The sequence below is a fragment of the Setaria italica genome, chromosome IV (assembly GCF_000263155.2).
Source record: "Setaria italica strain Yugu1 chromosome IV, Setaria_italica_v2.0, whole genome shotgun sequence".
Taxonomy (NCBI): Eukaryota; Viridiplantae; Streptophyta; class Magnoliopsida; order Poales; family Poaceae; genus Setaria; species Setaria italica.
Window position 1 is genome coordinate 9,159,154 of NC_028453.1, and position 18,137 is coordinate 9,177,290.

At 45.7% G+C, this 18,137-nt stretch overlaps 1 long non-coding RNA gene across 1 annotated transcript; it reads left to right on the top strand.

Moving 5' to 3' along the window:
• The first annotated feature begins 7,861 nt into the window (after positions 1 to 7,861).
• On the top strand, positions 7,862 to 17,201 carry LOC101775664. The gene is made up of 2 exons (XR_002677314.1): positions 7,862 to 8,133; positions 16,862 to 17,201. It is a non-coding gene; the product is annotated as an uncharacterized LOC101775664 (long non-coding RNA).
• Positions 17,202 to 18,137: the final 936 nt, after the last annotated feature.

Here is an 18,137-nt window from a genome sequence, read left to right on the forward strand (position 1 = left end):
AGAGGGAGGCTCAGAGGCAGCAACTTCACCTGAAAAAGAAGAGCCACAACAAAGCTGAGCTACTAAGCTCAACAAGACTTAACCGACAGGGAGTACGCTACTCCACCTCGTCTAGACATGCAAGGCTTTTTGGCTGAGGGGTTTGTTTGCCAAAAGCGCTAGGCGTATCCCTACTTTCAAGTTTTAGCTCAGGTTCTAAGTTCTTTATCCGGTCTAAGTTTGCAACCTATTCTAAGCAAACATAGAACCAACCAAAAGGTATATATATCTTCATCAAGACCATGTCATCATCCGATTCCTTTGTTACTCAGGGTGACATAGCGATCAAGCAGTCTCAAACTGTGAGAGGCAGACGAATCGATTCAAGTTTCTTAACCATGCATGGAGAACCTAATCTCACGACATCCGCGCACCACAAGGGTCGCTTCCTGTGTCGGCCGTCCCCATCAATTCCCAAGCGCATGTCAGGTCCAAACTTCCCTTGGCATGCAGTGCTCCACAGTCCCGGTCTCTACCGTACTGTGACCGCACTTGCACCCACATGATGCACCATGGGAACCTCGTTCCAGGGACAGCAGGGGTATAAGCCACGCCCTAGTTCAATCAGGTACTAGGCTTCCCCATCCCATACTAGGTATGAGATTAGTACTTTCAAACACTTGATCACGAACACCACCACTGTCGGGCCTTAGCAAGTTTCATAGACAGACGGGGCGATCGACCGACCACCAAAGAGTTACCCAAATTCCTGCCCCATCCATCGTCCTTATAGTTGTAACAGAAGGGAAACAACCAACTCCTACAACTCGGAGTGACAGGAAATCACTCGGCTTTTATCGTTTCCTAATTAAGCAAAGCATCTACTCGGTCCAACAGCTAGTGATCAGATCAAGGGATCTAAGTTATGCATCTATGGTTTCAAACAACTCCTATACGTAAATGCACAAGTATGTTAAAGAAGGCATGCGCAAGTTTGGTAAAACATAGGGAATTCATGCATCCGGGGCTTGCCTTCGAGCAAGGAGGAGGGAAACTGCTCGTCTGCTTGGGCAGCTTCGTCTTCTGGGGGCAGGAGCTCGGCTACACCTTCGTCTTCTGGCGCCGGGTGCATCTCGTAGAAGCCGTCGGCGAGACGCAGATCTACACGAATGCAATGCATTGGTTAGCATTTACGCAGTTATTTCAACAGCAACACTTGCAAGTTTGAGCCTAGAAACTTGCGGCAAGTTACAGGAGGGTGGGGAGGTTCGATGGAGTTGATGGAGATTGAGATATAAGGGTCGGATGGGGAGGAACTTATGATCTGACCCTTAATCTAGAGGAATACATGTGCTAGGGGTCCTCAGACGTAACGCTGAAAAGTCCCCAAGTTTTACTCATACACCCTCGGTTCAAGGAAAAAGATACAGTCGAGCCCTCCGGCGAGGCGGAAAAAAGGTCGGCGGAACAGACAGGGTCGGGCAAGACGGAACCGGGGTTGGGCAGATAGGAGGGGTCGGACGAGGCGAAACAAAGGGTCGGTAGCTTACCTTCGTCTTACAGATGAGGCTTGGGGTCGGGAAAGAGCAGGCTTGGGCTTAGACTAAGGCTTGGGACAGCGGTGAGGATGTCCGGTGGTATTCCGGCGGCGGCAGTGCTTCTTGTGGATCACAAGCAAACTTTTGTGCAGCACGGGGAGCAGTGGCTGGTGGATTGGGGGAAAGGTGGTGGTTGAGCGGAGAGGAGAGTTCCTCAGACTTTGGTGGTGGCGCTGTGAGCACGAACAGGGAGCAAGCGAGAGGGCAGCGATGGCAAAGGGGAACTCCGGCGGGGCTCCGGCATTCCATTTTATAGCTGTGCGGAAGAGGGAAGGGGGAGCGGCGCGAAGGCCGGGGAAGAAGCGATGGAGTGCTCTGCTGGGGCGGCGATTCAGCAATGAGGGCGGTGGAGCAGGACTTCGGGGATGACACCGGCGGTCATTGGGCACCGATGTCAGGGCGGCGCAGGCGCGGGTTTGCCGGTGGTTGAGATTTGGCGGAGGTGGGCGTCGTCGTGAGGTGGATCTGATGGAGGTGACCAGGGAAACGGCGCTAGAAATGAGGGCGCACATGTGAGAAGACAGGCGGCTGCGGTCGCGCGGGCGAGCGCGGAGCAACAGATTGTTGGGGCGGAGCTTCTGACAAGGCGAAAAAGGAGCTATCGCTGCCGCGGTCTGGGTTGGCGGAGGAGGAATCGTCGCGTAGTGAGGACCGGGGCGGCGCGATGGTGGAGAGGTGATGGAAAAGACAGGCATTGGGCTTTGCAGCCGGGATCTGGCGATGTGATGATGGGCGCGGGCGGCGAGGTGCTGCAGAAAGGGTAACAAAGGAGCTTCCGCCGCGATTGGGGAAAGGAGCGCGAGAATCCATCCGGTCGTGGCCAGCAACGAGGCGGAGCGGCGGGCATCGGAGGAGTTGAGCCACGCGGCTAGGGAACTCTAAAGCGGGCATGCAACTCGAGTGCGCCTGTCGCGGGAGATCTGGGAGAAAGATCTCGTGGGCCCACTGGTCAGTCTCGGTGGTCCACGGCTCGAATTGAAGGCGACGTTGTGGGATGACTTAGAAAGATCCGACGGTGGGTTGGGGGTCGGCGGGGTCGGAACTGGGGAAAACACAATGAGGGGTCGGATCGAAGGGGGTCGGGAGATCTGGAGGTTGAGCACTTAGGCTTGGTAAACTGAGACAGGTGATAAGGGACTCGGATTAAGATTGACGCGAAGGATTTTTATCCGAGGCCGTTACAGTTGGCCTAAAGCAGCTCGTTGATAGCCAATATGAAGGCCTAGAGCTCGAACTCCCGAGAGGTGATGGGGAAAGGACACTAGGAGATGCGCTTCATAGGATTATTCTATGGCGCAAACACTACATCATCATCCCCGGCACGGAGGCATCACCACTCCCCGTAGATCCCCAGCAGCGACCATCTCCTCAAAGCTCAAGACCGTCATCTCCACCACGGCTTGCTCCAGGACCGTTATCTCTAGCACAACCTGCTCTAGGATCGTTGTCACCATTGGGACCGTTGCTTCCTACTCGATCACGGTCTCCATCTCCAGCACATCCTGGTGGTGCAAGCAACAACAACAACACCACCCCTCCCCGATCACCGTCGCGGGGACTAAGAGCCGCATCGAGCAAGGAACCTGGAGCACCACTTAAGAAGTCATGACCACCGCCTCCCAAGCCAAGACCGAGAAACAAAAAACAAAGGAGCTTGAATTGACTCCTGAGGAACGCATGGAGGCAATGACTCATGAGGAATGTTGGGCCCAAAACAAAGCAGAATGCAGGGAGTGGGTCAAGAAAATGGCCGAAGAAAGAAAAGCAAAGGCCATGGAGCCACTGCCAGTAGATCGAAGACAATTAAATTTTTTATAAAGATGTCAGAAGAAGCCAAGAAGATGCTGCCACCACTATCAAACTACGACCGGACGTTAGTCAAGGCTGATGAGAGGCAAAACAAGAAAGGAAAGTCATCTTCAAGGGGTACTGTCCCCCACCTTAGCCATCTACTAGAAAAAGACACTCAAAAGATAGCAGCAATGCCCTTGGATCAACAAGAACAAGTAGTGAAATTCGTCCAAGAAACAGGAATGTCCCTTTCTAAATGTCTAGGGCAAATTGAGCTGCCAAATGCATAACCAGTTGAACCAAAATGGACCTTTGAGCTAGGCAAGTCTTTGGTAAGGCCTGAGTTGGTACAGAAGCTATCAACAAAGATGTACAGATTCCATGAGTGGTACATGAAGCAGTCCGCCATTGACAGGGAAATGCTCGGCCTTAAGGTAAAACCGATAGATTTTTTCGGCGAAGGCAAGAAAGTCCTGTGGCTGGAATTCAAGGATATATACAAAGTGTATCATCATGATACGCTTGACTTATATATGTAAATTTTGGCTCATATCGTTATTTTTTGTGCGTGCGTCGCCCTACTAACTTCGTCTTCCATTTTATGTAGGATGCTAATTCAAACGTGCTGACAAGAAGCGTACTTCCATGTTAGCTTCATGGATCTGTCCCTAGTTAACCAACACCAGATACAGGATTTCCCACAGAAAACGTTGATGGAAGTATACAATTTCCTGGACAAATAAATTACAAGGAATACATACTACTTCCATACAACTTCAAGTAAGTGTGTGTATACCATCTATTTTCATTTTCTTTTTCCTTACCTGATTAATGTTAGTTAGCTCAAATATGAACATTTATGAACGCAGTTTCCAGTGGATCCTCCTAATAATTGAGCCTGATAGAAGCCACGTCATTGTCTTCGATTCGTTGAGGAAACCACTGAAGGAGTACCAAGACATTCAAGACATGCTAGACTTGTAATAATTTTGGACCTTTATCTGTATGCAAAAGTTTGTTTCCTAATTTTTCACTACCATTTATTATTTTAATCCACAGCGCATGGAGACAATTCATCAGGAAACACAAAGGTCCATTCAAAGAAAAACTTACATGGAACACAGACTTCCCGGTATGTATGAAGTTTGCACATTTTATACATTCTATAACACGAATATTTCATAACTTATTTTTTCCCCCACTGAAGTTCTTAAGATAGGATTCTAGAAATAATCTATGTGGCTACTACGTCTGTGAGCATATGCACAATTTTGTGGGACCCAAGGGACTAAAGATGACACCGCACAACTTTAAAGTGCGTAAAATAAAACTATTAATAGTTAATTATTTTCTAGCTCATTATATTTAATTGTTCATGTAACATTCACATATTTCCAAATTATAGATGTATAATATTCAACAAAAACTCTTGGAGAAGGAAAGAATAGGGGTAATATGTGAAGGTCTCATGGGATTCCGGGTGGACGATGCGGTAAATCCATAAGGAGAATTTTATTACAATGGACGAAAATTAGACGCACCGAGCAACACCACGATGGGAAGATCCAAAGAATGACCGGGACAAATTTTTGTATATATATATATATATATACTAATTGTATAAATACTATGCTAAGATTTGTATAGTATGCTAAGAATTGTATATATAGTAATTGTATAAATACTAGTTTGATTTTATTATAAAAAATAAGTCTTAACTACTAAAGGGTACGTGATGCATGAAATTACAGGCGCCATGATTTCATATATGCACTTTAGTCCCGGTTTGAAAAACCAATCGGGGCTAAAGGGGGCACCCTTTATTCCCGGTTGGTAAAACCAATCGGGACTAAAGGGTGTCTTTAGTCCCGGTTGAGCGACCCAGGACTAAAGACCCCCCCCCCTTTCGTCTTGATTAGTTAATCCCGGATGGATTTTTGGAAGATTCTGCCTCTACCAACTGATGACTAAAGGCAAGTTTTCTACTAGTGTAGGTTTTCCCTATCGGTCTACACCCGTTAGGAACAGTGATGAATTCCCATCGGCCAACAGGTCTATCCTGACGGCGGCTGCTGTCAGGGGAACACATTTGGTTCCTAATGGTTTATGTTTGTAATTCTTGTCAGTTGCGGCGACAGTAACTATAACTAACCGGCCGACTCCTTCCTATCAGGAACAACTGACGGGAATTGTTTCCTGTCGAGTACCCGTGTTCACAGCTGTTAGTGCGCTAATTTGAACCGCAAGCGCACGAATCAGTTGTAGCTTTTACCTTAGAGTATTCCTCCAAGGTTTATCAATCCATGGAAACAAGATCATAGGATCTACACTAAGTAAGCATCGAAAAATATGATTCTAGTTGCAAGATGATTGTGAATAAGGATGCATAGACATGAGTAGATACGAAGCATAAGTAGATATGAACAAGAGGTAATTCATCTAGAGCAAAGCCTAGACTATGCATATGTTGTAGTTCTAGCTAGATGGCAAGCAAACACATGGTTCTCATACAAAGCATCTTTAAACCACCACCTCCGGTATGACTTTCGAAAACCCCTGCTTTACACGGTATGAGACCCCGTCACGATCCTACCTAAGGGCACGAACATGAAGCACACATCTAGCTATTATGATAGATCAGGCATGCAAATCTAGTCACCATGACTACAAGAACACCCTATGCAATCTACAAGCTTTATAGATTGAAATAAGAAAACTCATAACAGAAGAAATCATACAAGGAGGCATATGAATCGCTATTGAATCGTAACCAATCTATTACTTCACCATGAATGATTGTTTATCACAAGATCTCCACCGAGGCCATACCCGCGACTTGTGAATCCTAGCTCCAGAACTTCGTCGCCAAATCTTCTTCAATGTTCTCGAACCTTAATTTTTATGCATATGGGCCTAGCATGACGATAGCCTTAGGTTAAGGTAGGATCTTGATAATCTTTCCAAGGAGTTGCTTGCTTCCATCTTGATCCTGAAGTCAACTTACCATATCTTGTGAAACTTAGCCCCTAAGTATTCTTGGAGGAGTCCTCGCTGAAGATGAGCATCAACGAGCTCCATGGGACCCTAGGCGGATCGGCCTAGGTCCTTTTTAGGGCCTCTTGCCTTCGTATTTCTCTGGGTTATTGCTTGTCCTAAGCCTCATCCAATTATGCTCTAATTAAGTTCAATTTCTTGCGAAAACAGAACCTCCAAAATACAATGCATATATGAAAATGGCCCGATTATTGAGTATGATCAATAGTTATGATATCTTTTGTATGTCAATATTGAAGATAAATAGAGGTAAAAGTGTGTAAATAACGAGTGTCAACAACCCGTCATGAATAGCTGGCCTTTCTTGAGTAGCTGTCCCTATCGGCAGGTTCGTGTCGCCTGTCGAGGAACCGTCAGGAATAGGGTCTGTCCTGACGGTTTCCGACCGTCAAGAACCTCGCTCCCTGTGGCAGTGGCAGCTCTGGATGCATAGCTCAAAACAAATCTTCTTTAATACTGGAGATAACTTCATAATTTTTCTGGATTGCAATGACGGCACATTGTGATCTCAATTTGGAAAACAACAATGACCAACATAGACGAGCTGGAATCACACTAAAACCAATGCTAGATCTCTTGCTAATGCTAGTTAAACTGAACAGTGGTGATGTGTTGTGGCTTATATCATACAGCTGAACACTGCTTGTATTTAACTGAGTTGTTAGCAAATTAGTTAGAACATTATGCTGATAGTAGCTTACTTGCTTCTCAATATTATATAACTATTGCTCGACCTGGCTGTTGATCTATCAAAATGAAGTAAACTTAAACAAAGTGGACTTGGTGATTCTCATTTTACTTCCTTGAAAGGGTTCAGGACTTCAGGCAACAGCTATTGTACACTGTTAATAGTTCAAACTGCATCCAACAATGGTACACTGTCAATTAATTTATCATTGCTAGTTTATTCGCCCTGTAACCTTCATTGCTAGTTTATTGCCCCTGTACGCATGACTGATGCAAGGTGTACTATTGTTCTCACTTGCTTAACAATGACTTCCTAAAGATCTGAATTAAAGGCCATATTTGGCAGTGCTGCATACCAATGTTTGATCCAGGAAAAACAGTCTCCAAGAAAAAAGAGATGTTGATTTTTACCTTGGTAGTTATAGGGTATTGCTGTAGCAGCTAGCTCTACATCATCTACACATGAAACCGTTGCAGATTTACTAGATTCAACAAAACCTAGGCGTCCAGTGGTTTTCCCAGTTGACAGAACACTGTCGAGCTGCACATTTGCAATGTATCTTAATCCCCTACTCCAACCGTAATACTGATTCTGTGCGCGAGCGCTAGCTTGCTCGCTGGCGACACGCGCAGCTTCCACGAAGCTTCGTCCGAGGGGAGAACACCCACGTGCGCGGGGCCCGCATCATTCGCTCCTCCTTTTCCTTTATGAACGTTCATGCACCACTCTCTCTGTCTCTCTCTCACGACTCGGTGGCAAGCGACAAGTGCCGGAGCGCTACGCGGACGTCGGCTGCGGCTACCCGTGAGGTGTGCGGCGACGAATCGGGAGGGTGGTGATGCCACCACGGTGAGGGCTCCTCCTTCCCCTTCTTCTCCGCCGGGGAGGCTACTCGGTCTCTGCGTCGTGCGCCCCTGTGAGGAGGGTGGATCTGGGGAGCCCGCTCCTCGTGTGATGGCGGCTGGCGGAGAGGACTTGTGGCGACTTTTGACCAGCCGAGCGGCAACAACGACAGTCCTTAAGGTAAGGTATGGTTGGGTAGATGGGAACCTTCGGTTCCTGGCAGAGCTCACCGGAGCAGGGCCATCGCTGCCGACGAGGGCAACCTTTTTCCTTTTTTTCTGGTTTTTTAATCTAGAAAAGTTTGCTCGCCTCAAAAAGTTATGCATATAACTTTTCCTACATAAAAAGTTATGTGTATAACTTTTTTCTTGTCATAAGTTTTTCTTCATTTTTACATAAGTTATATCATCAAAATATCTGGATTGCATCTGCACAATCTTTTTCTTCAATTTAATTTTGTGATACTTTTTTCTTTTAAAAACTTGGTACACAACTTTTTGTAGAAAATTTATGTATATAATTTTGTCGCATATTATTGTGACATAATATGCTTTAACAACTTTTAGATATAATAATTGTGTACAACTTTTTATTTAACAAATTTATGAATATAAATTATGTTTGTCAGTTGGGATTTGGAGAAATTGTTCGAATTGGAAAAACCCGATGGTTTCGTGGGGTGGGACATACGGTGGAGGCAGGCTAGCTTGAAGGATGGGGAACCCACGTGGTGGGACCAGGTTGGCGTGCGCGGAAATCGAAAAGAGAACGGCCATACGAGCGGAGTGGATTAAATGGGAAAGTTAACGCCTGTCGGAAATCGATGGTTGTTTTTTCTCCTGGCGTGCGCTGATTAGTAACTCCCTACTCCAACCCTTGATTGAATCATCACAATAGGTAAAGAATGGATGATCCATACCTTTACGCCCTGGGGATCTGATGCCAGTTCGCCCAACTTCAATCCCTCGCCATAAAGGAAGTTCCAACCCTCCAACTAGAATGATTTCAATAGCATTGATTGTATTGCTACATAGGACTTTTAGTTTATGTGGCACTATATTAAATGAGAGATAGAATGGAAAGAGCAAGAAACTGGATCTCGTGCAAGACCCAATGTCAACATGAAAACCTATGCATAAGACATTACCAAATTTTGCGTCAGGAGAAGATGGTGCCTTCGTAATTGATGAGGAACAAATATGATTGGTTGAGAGGAGAGATGATGAATTCATTAAAGATCCATACTAAAAAATCATGAGTTGTAGAGTATAATGTCTAAAGTGATCTCTTACTTGTGTGGCAGTATAGACACTACCTATCGACACCATGGGTTGGGACTGCCCTAAGCAGGGGCGGGCCCACTTGTATTCAATGGTATTCAAATGAATACCCATTATTTTTGAATAAAAAATTCATATATATAATGTATACTAGGTATATGTATGGAAAAAATAAAAATAAAGAAGCTAACACAGGTATTTCACACAAAAAGGCCCACTGGATGGCAACTTCACTCTCCCTGGCCCATTTGCCCCCCACGCCAACTGGCCCATTCCGCCCGCCCCCACTCAGCCCGTCAGTCGGTCAGCGCTGCCCCCCCCCCCCACGTGTTCCAGGGAGAGGCCTGTTGACGGTCAGCGCCGCACACAGGTCATAGGGGCTCCGCGCGAAACTAACCCTAGCGTCCGGCCGGCAGCGGCGCCCGGCAGCGGCGGCGGGGAGCGGCCTGTGGCGGCGCCCTAATCCCCTTCGGCTTCTACACCCTGCGGCGGCGGCGACGGGCGGCCTGCGCGTAGCGGTGGTGCCGCGGCGACCGGTGGGCTAGCGGCGGCCAGTGCCCAGCGGGCGCGCTACTGGCCGGCCTCCGCATCTCAACTCTCACGGCATCACGGCGACTTAGCGAGACAGCGACAGGACTGCTCGGCGAGACCCCGTGTCCCTGACCCGACAGTAATGTTCTATTCTTCCATTTGTAGGCATAGCTTTTCCTTCCAAGAAGTTCGTAACACAGAAATACTATATTGAAATACTAAATATTTACATCTCTGTTCATATGAGAAATATTGTAGTACTGTTGAAAATTTCTTCCTATCTTTGATGAAAATATCATTGCTCAGCAAATGTGCTTTCCCTGAAATCATTTAGGAGAACAATTGTTTCAAGGAATAGTGCTGGAGAGATGAAAATCTCTAGCACAAGTCAGTCTCTCTTTTTCCCTCGTATGTTTGCTAAATTGAGCGATTGAATTAGCTTCGTATGTTTTTCCATTATATTGAGTCCGTCTCTCTTTAGTCTGTCAATTTTTTTTCCTTGCCATATGCAATTTTGAATACCCATAGCCCAAATCTTGCGCCCGCCACTGGCCCTAAGCCCCAACTCCTTGGTTCTAGATGCACGGGATATGCATCCCCAGCACAATGACCTGCATCGGATTGGAACACAACCGCCGCCTCACTCGGATGGCCAGCTGTTGCTTGAGGTTGCCAAGCCGCTGGCACACTTTCCCTTGAAGAAGGTGTCTCCCCATCGCCTCCATTGCCGCTCAGGAGAGAAAGGAAGGTGAAGTACTGTTGGTCCCCTTTTCCAGCAGGATGAGTGAGGGGGTGATTGGTTCCCCACATGGCAGGCGAACCAGGCTCTCAGGATGCAGCCTTGGGTTGATTGGTTGCCAGCACTAGCTATTGAGCCTGTCCCACGGGATGCAAAAGGACTCCTCGAGCCTGGCTCCCGAGATGCAATAGAAGTCCTCGTTTCCTTGGAGCCAGGCTTGCGCGGTGCAGCGGTGAGTCCTCAAGAGGTGCGCATAGACACAAGAAAAGCAGCTGGGCACTGGTTAACCAAGCAACCAAGTTCTTTAGCTAGCGTGGCTCGGTAGAGACTTCAACCAATCAGATACCAGTTGCATGAGGAGAGCCTGGCTGCCAGGATCCTGCATGCCTGATAGGAGCTAGGCTCCGGCCTGGTTTGGTTTACGCTGCTTATTTTTAAGCACCCGCCACATTGATGTTTAGATACTAATTAGAAGTATTAAACATAGACTATTTACAAAACCCACTACATAAGTGGAGGCTAAACGGTGAGACGAATCTATTAAGCCTAATTAGTCCATGTGACCGTGTCCTATCGCAGTAGCCACCGTTGTACCAGGAGCCGTGCTCGAAGTAGTGCGGCGTGTAGGTGTGCAGGAATGTGACGAGGCTGCTCTTGCAGTCCCAGCACCAGGCGATGGCCTGAAGCGCCGCCTTGAAGACGTGACAGATGGCGTACGCGATGCCGAACTCGGTGAGGTTGGCCTCGCGGCAATTGACGCTGCCAACGTGGTGGCCGCTGTTGGGGATCGCCAAAACCTAAACACCCTCAAGCGTTGTCCACAACATAAGAAACCCTTTGACCTCGCAAGTTTTTCATCAACTATAAAGAGACGCGGAGCCTTTCTAGCCTCGTGAGTTTCAAACTGAGAGTAAAACTCAGTTATCCTCGAACGTCGTTAGCAGGTCTCAAGACTAACCTCGCAAGTTGCGCGTCAGTAGTAAGAAAAGCGGAACCCCTTTAACATCGCACGCTCTATGGAGGCACCTCTAATAGTAAATCTCGTATCCTTGCATCACCTCTGCTCCTGGAAGGACTCGAGGGCAGTGATTGACAACATTAATGGCTAACTCCTACTGGATTAACCCTCGAGTGTTCGGAGTCGGTTCCGGACACCGAGCTTTTATCTCTTTACTCTTTACTCAGGAATGATGCTCGGAGAAGAACTATGCGAGGCTAGGACCTCTCGACAAGACTCAATGAAGCAGGTGTTGGGGATAGATCCCCAGTACCCGCAAGGAAGGAAGAAGATGGACTCCTACTAGGATTCCTGTGTAATCCTACTAGGACTCATACCTTATAATCCTACTAGGACTCCTACTTATAACCGACTAGTAATCCCACCCCCTGGAGTATATAAAGGAGGGTAAGGGTCCCTGAATTGGTAGGCCAAGATCTCATAGAACCATAACAGAGGACCAAATCATCAACACCAAACAACACCCAAGCGCAGGGCGTAATATACAACACTCCAAACAGGATGTAGAGTATTACACTACTCTGGCGGTCCGAACCTGTATAAATCTGTGTCTTGTGTCCTTGCTTTTACCTTCGAGTTCTACGTCCGATGATCCCCCACCAACCAATCTACTACCTTGGGATACCCCTTGGTAGGTTGCTGGGTATAAAACACCAACATCTGGCATGCGAGGTAGGGGTGATCGTCGAGATCATCGGGCGAGCTTGAAGGATCTCATCATCAAGATCAATCTACTTGACAAGAAGCAAGTCGCTGAGTCGGAGTTCCAAGTAGACGAATCTATACTGAGATAGAATCGATGCACTCCGCTTTCCGTCGAAGACCGAGTCGGTTTCCACCGAAGGTTGCTGCATACAGCTCGTCGATCAAGGCAGAGGCAAATCTGATTCGAGTTGGGAGATCAGGCAGACCGAGGGACCCACACCATAATTCCCAAGATGACAAAGATCTGTTATAGTCATGCGCGGATTGAGGCAAATAATCAACTCTGACTACTCTCCGTAAAAAGCAATTTTGAGGGATTTGTGCTACACACACATGGAAGGCTACCACAGGACCTCAAAATCATAGCCTAACGTGCATAGAAGATGTATACGAGCACTGCTACCCCGACGTCCGGCCGCATCAAGTTGCCGATGACTACTTCGACTATTCATCTCGACTAGAAAACTAGTCGAGGACAGTCTACTTCGACTACTCGTCTCGACTAGAAAACTAGTCGAGGGTGGGTTCCACGTGATCAACAACTAGTTGGAATCGACTCCGTCATCAACAGACGACTAGTTTTAATCTCAAAGTCAGCAAGCCTCCCAAACTGCAAGCTTCGCACCATCTCAGCCTCTACAAGATATACCACTACCTCCACTAAATCCTCCCAATCAAATACCCAAAGCTGAGCCTAATAATGGTCAAAACAGCAACCCCAAAGATCTACCCACCTACAACATGATAATACCAATAGCAAGGCGATCCTTGCAAGAATTCAAAAATCCAAAAATCAAATCCAATACCTTGCCCACCTACGGTATGATCATGCCAATAGCGGGTGGATCCTCACTAGAGTTTGAGAACAAAAGGCAAAGGCAAAATTACTTCAGACAAATCCATTCGATCATCCCTGATGGGCCACCAGCTAAGCTAGAATGGACACACATGACCATCTCCTTCACGGAAGAAGACTTCAAACTCAAAACAGCCTCACATAATGACGCAATGGTGATCGAGGCTATTGTTGCAAGGACAATTGGAAAAGTACTAGTTGACAATGGAAGCTCAGCAGAAATCATTTTTGCAAACACAATCAGAGAAATGAAAATTGATCCTCACCTACTACAGCTAGCAGAAGTGCCACTACTTGGTTTCGGTGGAAAGCTAGTACGAGCCTTGGGTAAAATCACACTACCAGTATCATTTGGAAACCTAGACCGGAACACATAACTTTCGACATTGTGGAAATGTACTATCCATACTTCGCTATCTTTGGCAGGGGATTCATCAACAGGTTCAATGCAGTGATAAGGTAGCTGTTCTTGTGTATGAAGATCCCAGCCGTGAAAGGAGTCATCACAGTCTACAACGATCAACAAACGGCCAGGGACATTGAAAAAGGTGCAACCCCATTGTAGAAAAATGTACACCACTTAGCAAACTCCAACCAGGCTAAGCCCTCAGAAAGAAAAAGCCATACGTTGAGCCTAAAAGAGATAAAGAAAAGATGCAAATGAGTGCTAACCGCGAAACCAAAAAAGTGATGCTAGATGAATGTGCCCTTAATAGAGTTGTAATCATCGGGGCCAACCTCGAACCTGACGAAGAAAAGCAGCTAACTGAATTCTTGAACAAGAACAAGGATGTCTTTGCATGGTCCGCAAGTGACCTGCAAGGAATTGATAGATATATAATAGAACACAGGTTAGAAATAAACAAAGGTGTGAGATCAAAAAAGAAGAAGCTTCAAAAAATGTCAGAAGACAAGATACAAGCTGTTAAAGTAGAGGTTCAAAGGCTAGCTGATGCCAATGTAATACGCGCAATTATGTATCCTAAATGGATGGCAAACACAGTTCCAGTCAAAAAGAAAATGGCAAATGGAGAATGTGTATAGATTTTACTAACCTCAACAAGACATGCCCAAAAGATGACTTCCCACTAGAAAGGGTTGACAAGGTGGTAGATGACTTTGCAAATAGTAAAATGCTATCACTACTAGATATGTTCTCAGGCTATCACCAAATATGAATGAAAAAAAGAAGATGAGGAAAAGACGAGTTTCAACACTCCATTCGGGACATACTACTTTGTGAGAATGCCTGAGGAGCTCAAGAATGCGGGGTTAACTTTCTCAAGAATGATAGCAATAGTTCTAAGCACACAGCTTCAAAGAAACATCCTAGCTTACGTGGATGATATCGTGGTAAAAAGTGACAAACATAAAGATCATATTCATGACCTCGCAGAAACCTTTGCTAATCTGAGGGTAGCAAACTTAAAGCTGAATCTAGAAAAATATGTATTTGGAATTCAACAATACAAGGTCCTAGGATGCCTAGTCTCAACCAAGAGCATCGAGGCTAATCCAGACAAAATCAAAGCTCTAATCGACATGAAAGAACCAGTTTTGGTAAAAGATGTGCAAAAATTGATAGGAAGAATAGCAGCCTTCAACAGATTCATTCCGAGAGCTGTTGAAAGAAGTCTACCCTTTTTCCAAGTGTTGCGAAGCTCCAAGAAGTTTGAATGGGGAAAGCAGCAAAGCAAAGCCTTCGAAGAACTTAACAACTACCTAACAAACATGATGAAACTATGCCCGCCCAAGCCAAAGTCCCCCTTGTTGTTGTACTTTTTAGCCTCGAGGTCTGCAGTTAGTGCTGCCTTAGTCCAAGAAAAAGAAATCGAGGGCAAACTAAGAAAAACCCTAGTGTATTTTGCATCAGAAGCACTATCAGGGTCAAAACTGTTCTACTCAGAGTTCAAAAAATTGCCTACGATGTAATCATGGTAGCGCACAAATTAAGACATTATTTTGAAGGTCACAAAATAGTAGTAGTTACCAACCAACCGCTTCATGACCTATTCACAAATAGAGAAGCCTCGAGAAGAATAATAAAATGGGCATCAGAGCTATCTGAGTACGTGGTGGATTTTGAAAAAAGAAGCGCAATCAAATCACAAGTCTTAGCTGATTTCATAGCAGATTGGACATCTCCATGTAATAGCCAAACTGAGGAGATCGAGGTCCCATGGATCATACAGTGTGATGGGGCTTGGTGTGATAAGGGGGTTGGAGTGTCAGCCATCATCACTTCACCCTCGGGTGTGAAAATCAAATACGCCGTGAGGCTTGATTTCAAAGGCAAAGCAAGGTCCACCAACAACAATACATAATATGAGGCATTGGGGCTAAGGAAAATGAAGGCTTCGGACTAGCAAGTTTTCATTGTGAAATTAGATTCAAAAGTAATACAATTGCACATTGAGAAAGAAAGTGAGGCTAGAGAGCCGGAGCTTGTGAAGTACCTAGCCGCAGTGAGATCAATGGAAAAAATATTTCAAGGGGTTCACCGTCTAGCACATCCCAAGGGTAGAAAACGATGAAGCAAACAAGTTAGCAAAAGCAGCTGTGCAAAACCAAACCATGCCGCCAGACGTATTTTACAAAGTCATTCATTCACCATCAACAAAGGAGCAAGCCTCGAGGGTTTTAAATGCAATCACTAGATTCGACTAGAGGGCTCCAATTATGGCCTATCTCAGAGGACATTACGAGCCTCATGACGAGGCTGAACTAAACAGAATGAAGCTGTTGACACCTTTTTTGACATGTGTCAAAACTGGCATCAAAAGGAAACAGAGATGCTGATGCACTGAAGGGCAACGACTTGTGAAAACGGCCGATAGAGTCACAGAGGTTCAGCCGATGAAAGGTGATAAAGACCCAGAAGATGAGGACGAGAAGTGTCAGCTGATGAAAGGTGATAAAAAATGGGGACCCAGCCCATGAGGATGGGAGGTGTCAGTCGATAAAAGGTTATTGGGACCCAGCCAATGCGAGCAAGAGGATTCGAGCCGATCGGAGATATTAGAGTCCGACCGTTAAAAGGCAAGAGAGTCTTGATCGGTGAAGATATTGCGAGACAATGGATGTGGAGTTGATCGAGGGAGGCCAAATTTGTTTCTGACTCTTGCTTGAGTCGTTTTATTTAGAAAAGTTTGTTTCTTTAGGTACAGATATTGTATTACGTTGTAATAGACTATAACTAGGTGCGAGATCTGAAAAGTATGTACACACAAACAAACAAATCTACTTTATTCGTAAATTACTTTCAAGCCGACGACTTCGCCAAAGTTTTCTTTTTCTTCATGAGTTCTTCCAAGCTAGCAGGGATACATCATCTTGATCTTCGGCTGGATTGTAAGTTCTGCGTTTATCGAGTAATTTCTAGGCTTTAACTTCTAGCGCATCGCTGTTGTTTCGTCTAAATTTATTCATCAAGTTATCGATATTTGCTAGATCTACAAGTTTATTTGTTTAAATCTTGCTGCTTTAGGTTTTATCACCGCTATCCAGCTTGGAATAGGTTCCGATCGGCTTCTTATCCTGTTTTTTCAATCAAGAACTGTTCTATAGCCGATTAGATCTGGTTCAAGTGTTGTCTGTGTAGCATTGTTTAGGTTGCGTTTCAACAGTTCCTTTGCATTGGTTACGCATACATCGACTGACCTAGCCGATCATCTTTTTCTATATCGATTACCTAGCCGTTACGATCTTCTAGAGCTAATCGGAACATCAGCTGATTCACTCTTGAATTTAACATCTTCTTTGCCCTTATCAATTAGCAGGTCAAATTGACTGGCACACCATGGATCAAGAGGGTTACAACTTGTACTTGAGCGAAGCAGATCTCTCAGGTTTTGTGTGTTAGTACGTGAAGATCCCCGCCCGATTTTTGCGTCAACACACTTTTGGCACGCCCGGTGGGACTACGAGCAGTTTTCAACATGTCTATTCCGGAACCTTCTGATCTCTCAAACAAAAACATCATGGAGGTTATGGAAGATGATCTTAAGGAGGATCAGAAAAGTGATCTAGCAAGAGCTATGGAGGAATATAAATTGATGTACTTGAGATCCTATAGCCTTACCAAGAGGGGAGAAGTTATTAAAAAGCATGATTTTCCAACCCCTTGTCATATCACTATCGATGAGAATCCAGGGAAGATGTAAGAATTGGTCAACCAAGCTGTTCATCAAGTGTTGATCAATCAATCTTAAGTGATGACCAACACCGTTCACAACGGTGTCGTCAACACTTTACTCGGGGGAGCTTCTCAAGCTTATCAAGGTCTGGCCTATGAATCCCCTAGTAGGGGGAATAGTGCCCCAATCGGAAACATCATGATAGCACCTCGTATGACTCATTCGGTTTCTCAGTAGATGTAGTCAAGAGGAGGTTACAATATTATGCCACCACTGACACCCAATGCTACACTACCTCCACCGATGCAGATGGGGACTCAGACTTCCCCAGTATATTCTACTCCATCGCCATTGACTTCATCATTGGTGCGATGGGGAGCAGCAGGAACACCAATCGGATGGAACCCGATCACTGGGTTTGGAATGCCTCCAGGGTTGTTAACCCCATCCATGGGATCTCATATACAGATACCACAGGTGTTGACTCCTCAACCGATGACCCAGCATCAACAGAAAGATACTTCAAAACTCAATGGGGGAATCGACACTTTGATTCCTCATCAAGACGGGTCAACAATGGTATTGTATAATGAGGAGGCAGGCACACTATAGCACGTTAAACTTCCTCAGTGGCAAGCATTGGCTTCTCAACTGATAGTTCAGCCGCAGCCTCAGCAACAAGCATCAGCTGCTATACTGATAGTTTTGCCACAACTACAGTAACAAGCATTGGCTTTTCAGCCGATGATTCAGCCGATCATGCTGCAACAACCACATACTGCACACTAGTAGGTAGATTGGGCTGCAAAGATAGCTGAAGTCATGCAAGATCAGTTCAGGTTAAAACCTAAACAGCAGACTTACATGTATAGAACGTCGTATCCACCTGCTTACGATCTGCTTCATTTTCCCCATCGGT